The 7,255-nt window shown below is 39.1% G+C and overlaps 1 long non-coding RNA gene across 6 annotated transcripts; it reads right to left on the reverse strand.

The window, feature by feature from the left end:
• Positions 1-3,480: 3,480 nt before the first annotated feature.
• On the reverse strand, positions 3,481-5,424 carry LOC137717823 (uncharacterized). Of its 6 annotated transcripts, none has more exons than XR_015956371.1 (4): positions 5,204-5,390; positions 5,064-5,113; positions 4,763-4,925; positions 3,481-4,648 (listed from the first exon to the last, which is right to left on the reverse strand). It is a non-coding gene; the product is annotated as an uncharacterized LOC137717823 (long non-coding RNA). The 6 variants fall into 6 exon arrangements; XR_015956370.1 differs by having other exon boundaries at positions 3,481-4,672; XR_015956369.1 differs by having other exon boundaries at positions 3,481-4,288; positions 4,531-4,925.
• Between the last annotated feature and the right edge of the window lie 1,831 nt (positions 5,425-7,255).

Consider the following 7,255-nt stretch of genomic DNA (forward strand, 5'->3'; position numbering starts at 1 on the left):
TTTTAATTAATTAAGATTTAGTTCTTACACAAATTAATTAATATTTGGTTATTCCATTCTACAGGTTCAAATGATGTGGCATTTATGAGGTGCCTTAAATTGTAACGTAAGCTACGATTCCAATTGTCCTTAATCTAGAATACGTCGAGATACCTCATGAAGTTTCTAAGGTCTATGTTAAGAGAGAGACTTTTAACATCCATGCCAATTGCCAAATGGAAGGCCATCATTTTCAATTGCGCAAACATGATCGGAAGCTAATCATATATGTGGATGCAAATTTTCGTCTTCTTTTTCTTTGACGAAAATGCTCCTTCAAAATAATAACACCTAAGATCAAGGCCAAGAGCCTCATGTGCCTACGATGATTTTTTGGGGGGGGGGGGGGAGGGAGGAGGCGGCTTTGGCCGAAAAATCTCCGATGTCGAAGTTAAAATTTGAGAGAGAAAGTGTTTAGAGAATTTTAGGGAGAGAATGAACTTGCATTTTGATGTGAAGATTGGGCTATATATAAGGGTGTGGCCGGCCCTATTTGGAGAAATAGGGACCAGCCACTTATGGTGGTATTTTGAATATAATTGCAAGATATTATGTCAAATAATATCTTGCAATTAATTTGGTAATTAATCCCAATTTTAAAAGAATAATTGGGAGTTTATCTTATAGGTGAGGATTTGATGAGGAGTGATGAGAGGGTTTTGAATAAATATCATTTTGATCACCTTTGATCTTGATTGAACAATTATTGTCTGTTGCATGCGTGTGGGAATCCCAATGTGTCTCAAGGGTAATTTTATCTTTTTCACCCAAAAGTCCACGTGTTGCCTCCATAATTTTCTTGATTATTTTTTGCTCCACAAATGCCCCCACACCTTTTACGCTGCTCACAGGAAAGGGCAGTAAGTGTAGAGATGTTCTCTTGTTTTAGGAAACATAGGATTGTTTCCTACTTTGATGTAGATTCCCTCTTTAATTGGAAATTAGATCCTTCTAGGAAAGGGAAATAAATTACTTCTAAAGTCTATTTAAGTCTACCTTAAGTAGATGATTAAATTAACTTCAGAGAGCAATTCATTCTACCATACAAGAGAGAGAAAGCTAGAGGATATTTGCTCTCCCTCTCCTAGCAATCTTTTACACTTGCTCGTGCAAAGGACTGTCTTTTGTTGCTTTCTTCATCTTCACGTCGCACCAAGGTAAGAAAAAGTTAATTTTCCTTGTCTTTTTAATTTTTGAGAGCCTTCGGGCTTGAAACTTGGCTCAACGAGGGCCAAAAAGGTGTGAAAAACGATTGGGGAAGCACGACATAGCTACTGTCGTGGGGCTACTTGGTGCCACGGCAGCTCAACGCTGGTCGAGGTCTGGGTGTTGCGGCGTGAGACCATGGAAGACATGGGGTGCCTGCCCCTTTCCTACTAATTTAGGTCGTGGGGCCTAGTATGGCTGTTGGGCTTTTGAGGTCTTGGGCCATGGTGCTCGCTACATTTTTCCTTTTTTTTTCTTTTCTTTTTTTTTTGTCCGTAGCCGTCTAACAAACTTTCCTCGTGTCTTTGAAGAATTTCTTCGAGCATGCCTTTTTCAAGCCACAAGGGTGATGATAGTGTATTGTCGTTGTATTGTTAAGGTGGGTCTTTGGGTAAGGTGGGTCACTTCAAGGCTGGTCATTTCAAAATTAGCTCCAATGACTCGTTTAGAGACCTTCTTGAGGCATATAGGCACGCCATTCGGTCGGGGGTGGGTGTGAAGCATGTCAAGGAAGGAAGCAGTTCTGAGCCATATAGTGGGGCTCGGAGAGCCATCAAGTTTCACCCCTATTACTTCGTGTTGGGATTTACATTTCATATGCCGCGTTTCTTCCAAGAAGTGCTTTGCTCCATGGAGTGTGCCCCGCTCAACATTCTCGCAATGCGGTTCGTGTGATGGTGGGATTCCTTAATCTAAGTCAATTCTTCAACTTGGATTTGACTGTCAATGAATTTTGGTACTTCTTTGACATATGCCACATTGAAGGAGTTGGGTAGCTGCGATCTTGCCATTGGCTTGTTGAACATTTAAGTAAGGGAGATCATAACTGGGCCAAGGAGACTTTGGAGATAAGTGGAGAGTGGGAGTCTGATTCTTCCCCTAAGCTGTGTGTTCCAACAATTTTCATTTCTAGTAAGTAGACTGCTTTGTACTTTTGTTGAGTAGCTTTTTGATTTTCTGATTGTCCTCCTCTCCTCTTGTAGATTCGGAATTCGGCTCAACTCTTAAGACTTCTCTAGATATGAAGAAGGTGCATGTTGCACTAGGTATCCCTTCTAAGTATTGTAAGTAGCGTTGGCTGCTTAGTCTTCTTCGCCGGGAAAAAGATGGTCTGCCCCCAAGAGAGGAGATAAAGCGAATCAAGACAGAGGCATTGGCTCGTTCGATTGCCGTCGTGGAGCTTACTACGAATGAAGGTCGAAAAAATAGATATTCCCTACATGTTCAAGAGATGCCGGCTGAGAAAAAGTCGAAGACTTCCTCCACTGCTTATGAGGGTCTGCCTGCTGCTGATAAGCTTGTAATTGACTTGACTTCTTTTAAGGGGAAGAAAGACGAGGCTACTAGATTTGAGCCAGTGACGTCTATCGTACCAAAGGTGGCTAGTACGATTACTGATAAGATTGCTCAACGTAGAGGTTCTGCCAGCCTTTAGTGCCGAAATTTATGCCAAAATGCTTATCGGGAGCTAAGTCTGGTTCACCTTCAAAGAGGTTTGCCACTATGAAGGGTAATAAGGTGAACTCTGCTACTAGAATGGCACCAAAACCCATTTCCCTCACTGCTGAGATTGAGAAGACTGCTCGCGTGGCCAATTATGAAAAACCCAACAAGCTTGTTTTTAGGGAAGCTGCTGAGATTTGTGTGCTCTTGAAACCAAATCTTCTTGAAGACATGGACGCATGTGCCAAGTTTGTTGATGGTGTTAAATGGGTTGTCTGCCCAAGTTCTTTTGCGAAGCATACGACCGAATATAGGAAAACTGCTATGCTTGCTATGATGCAGAAAATGGTGATTCTGGCAGCTGAGTCTATTCTTCTTAACCAAGAGGATACCAAGGCTGCTAAGGAGGTGGCAAAGACTATGGCAGGCAAAGCTTATTCCTCAACCGAGAAGATCAAAAGGTTGAAGTATGAGTTCCACTAGTAGAAAAAAGTTCATCTACCATGATGAATGCCCGTGATAGTTTGCAATCCACCAAGGGCACTGCGTCCGTTAGTAATCTGAATGTGATAAAGTCTCATTTTCTACCACGGGCTATGCTCGTTGTCATATGTGATATAATCACGGATTGTGACCATGGTAAATTGGGATCTAAAACCACGTGCACTATGGCCTTTGTGGATTACAAATTGACCACGTCTAAAGCCCGTTATACAAAATTTCCAAAAATAAAAAAAATATAAAATCATTTACTATATATATATATATATTATTTATACACAAAATTGTACATTTACTACGATTTAATAATTTTATTAAAAATCATGATTCAAATATTACAAACTATACGCTAAAGCTAACAACAAAATCAATACGTTATACTAAGAAAAACCAAACTACCCAAAAAGTATCAAATACGCCTCTAATAACAAGAACATTGTCTCTTGAAGACTTCACATTTCTTTGGACATCTCCAAACAAAGGACCTTCAAAGTGAACTATTGCCCCTAATGCTTGAGCCTCAACAATTGTTGCCTCTCGCTATCTGCATGGACATAAGCATATAGATCTACATGTGGGAATATATATTTTCTCTCAATCAAGAAAAGTGAATAGATATACAAAACTTGAAGCCAAAAGTTAACCAGTAAAGACTTGAACAAATGTACGAGTCTCCAACAATCCATACAAGAAGCAAAAAATTAAACCAATAAAGACTCAAACAAATATACAGAACAACTTTGACAAGAGCATGAGTGTCAAATTAACATTGCATATACAATGAATGGAGTAAATACAGAACTTAGGTTTCGAATAGTGTATGCAAACAAATGAGTAGAGGTTCGTAGAGAAATAAAGCGGTATCACCTGAGAGAGCTCTCAGAAAGCAGTGAAGTGAAAGAGTTGGCGTCGTTGTGTTAATTGTTAATCTTCATGGCAGTTGTGCCATTTTTACCTACATTTCACACAATGATGTCAAGTCACAAGAATATAAAAGGAATCATCACAATCCAAATTATTATTGAACCGTACAGATTTATTGTTGTACCCTTGTATTGTATCAAATATAATTCATTAGTAACTTGCAAATTGTATAACCCTGAATTAACAAAAGCAACAGTAAAAGAAAAAGAGGCATTAAGACCTTTAAACTAATAACAGATTAGGCGACGAAATTTGTATTTAAAGACAACAGACCTGCGTCCCCATACTGATAAAAATTGTTGTTTAAAAAATGAAACTACATAATAAATCTAAATCCAATTCTATCAGGCCACACTCAAAAGGAACAATAACATATCAAATTCAAGCTAAGCACCTCAGAATTTCCCTAATTCATACCTCCTTCAGCAAGAATAAATCCGACATTTCCCTTCTCTGCATAACCCAGCCAATTGCAAAAACATCTATACTGGCAGCATAAGCCAAATTTCAACCCGTTTTTCCTTCTTTTCTACTTCTATTAGTCACATAATAGCGGTTCCTTTACAAAATGGCAAAAAAATTGGGGAAACAAAAATATAGCATCGTTGAGTCTTCAAGGACATCAAAATTGAAAATGAAAGCAGGCTACCTGAGGGAGATCTTTCCCATAACAGGGCCGCACATTGCATCTAGTTCCCGATGGTCGGCGTGAACTTTGGCATTGCGAAGACGGAAGCATGATGCGACGACTGCTAGGGTTTGCTTAGACCTCATTGGTTAAGATTCATCTCGAAAAGCTTCAGGCCTTACATCTAAACCAATCACGAGACTATATCAAACAAAATCAGACCGCAAAGAATAATCAAAATCCTTAAAATCAGTTTACCCAACCCTAAATCTAATTTTAAGAAATGCTATAGCACCAATTGAGAGAGGAATTGCGATAATACCTAAAGATCGAAGAGAGATGAAAGTAAGAGCGTTTCCTCTGTTGGGGGCTCTGAAAGAGAATTACAGGTAAAACTCATGGATTTATGCATCAGAAACCTGAATTAAAGATGACAATTAAAAAGGGAATAAAAAAAAAAACCTTTTTGAGGGCTTTGATTTTGACGACGGTTTCGATTTCCTCTAGAAGGACGCTGTCGGTCTGTTTATTTGCAGCGAGGGAAGTAGCTTCTCGCGTCTGTTTTTTAGTAGTGTGAAATTTGAAAGATTTCAAATTTTGGGAAATTTTCGAAAATTTTCTAGTCCCGCCTTCTAATTTTTATTTATTTTTTAAAGTAAAGTGCATAATTGCATCACAATTAATGTCCGTGGTAAATAAAAAAATTTGGTGTGATTACTAACAATATTGACCACGGTTAATACATGTGGTGGTTTAATATTTCACAACATACTGATTAAGATCGTGGTAGTAAATTATTTTATTATAACGGGTCATTACCTACCTGTTGTAAAACATTGTTATCCACAACATGCTAATTAAGTCCGTGGTAAATGGTCACTTTTTATAACAGGCACATAATGTTTATGGTAAAATTGATGTGGTAAATGAGCTATTTTCTTGTAATGTTCGTTGTTTTGAAGGGGTCTAATATCTCTACGCCCATTTCTCTGCAGCTTAAGACCGCTCGCCAAGAGATCATTGATTTGAAGACTAGGCTTAATGCGATCCAAGTTAAGTTTGAAAGTGCAGATAAGGAAATTGGATGTTATATACTTCAAATTCATGATCTTGAGCGTGTCGTCTCTGAGCTTCATTCTGCTGCTTATGCAAAGGATAAGGAGCTAATTGTTGCTTATAATTAAGTGACCCACTTCAAGAAGGTCATTGACAGGCTTGAACCCCAAGTGTTGGAACTCCAAGGTGCACTGAAGATCAATGAAAGTCTAAAAAATGAAGTGGATGAGTTGCAGCGTGTCCATGTTGGTCTCCTTAAGGAGAACAAGCTGCTGAAGGGGTGAAAAGGTTGGACTCGAGATTTCACTTGTTCAAAGTCAAGTTGATTTCTACAAGTTGGGTTATGTAGATAATCTCTTTTGTAGGCCATCTGACTTCGAGTTTGTTGGAAAAGACTTTGAAAACTTCTCTATTTCTTTGCAATACTTGCTTGCCTTTACTTTCGAGGCTTCCATTGGTGAAATAGTGTTGGTGCCTAGGCTAGGGGAGCTAAAGGTGAAGTGCCAAATAATGTCGCTGCTAAGAGCGTCGCAGCTGCTGAAGCTATGGCAACTGAGTAGTCGTGGGATGTCTAAGCTGCTAAAGAGAAGTCTTCTAGGTAGCCTTTAGGATTTTCTTTGTTTTTCGTGTTGCTTTTTGCTTTGCTTCAAATCCTTCGGCATTTGTTAGTTGTTTATCGATTTTGCTAGCAAATTTAATAAACTTGCTTCCTTCGCTTTTCTTCATCTTTGCTTCTTTTGTTCTCACCCAACCTTTGACTTCTAGACTAGCGGCAGGCGTGCTACTTTTTTTTTTATAAGTAGACAGGCCCGCATAGACTATGCAGCCGTGGGTGTTAGTGTAGAACTTTGCAAAGTCGTTAGCCATAGAGTTGACAGCTGAACCCCGTACTTACAAAAGTAGACGAATCCGCGTGACCACGTGGCTGTTAATTGGCTCTCTTCAATCCTTTGAGCTATATGGCCTGCATCACAAAGTACTAAAGATTTTTGGGTTATGAAAATCGCTAACCTTTCGTATCAAAAGTACATGATTGTATGGAATTTTGTTAGCAAAGGTCTGAGAGAACTCTTTGCTTTTATGTAAGCAATTCCATGGGTTGCGTAGCAAGTATCATAACACTTTACGAATTAGTGTAGATCTTAAATGATCATTCCGCGCTTTGGCAAATGTGAAGCTTATTGACTGGGTAACATGTCAGCAGTGGATAAAGCTTTGTATATGCACGCTAACTTGTTTAACCTTTCACAAAAACGTGCAATTGTATAAGTTTAGCATGGCTCACTGCTCGAAGGGTAAGCCGTAGGCAATCTTTTGGAAACCGTAGGCTACCTTAGTGTACTCGATAATAGCTTTAGGGTTCTAGGGAATCCTTCTATATGGGTGTACTATGTAATGTGCCTTTTTTATCTCTGTGGCTCAGTTCCCTACGGATTAGGCCAAGAAACCCAAAATCCT

This window comes from Pyrus communis, chromosome 15, assembly GCF_041283825.1.
Source record: "Pyrus communis isolate YQ-2024b chromosome 15, ASM4128382v1, whole genome shotgun sequence".
Classification (NCBI taxonomy): Eukaryota; Viridiplantae; Streptophyta; class Magnoliopsida; order Rosales; family Rosaceae; genus Pyrus; species Pyrus communis.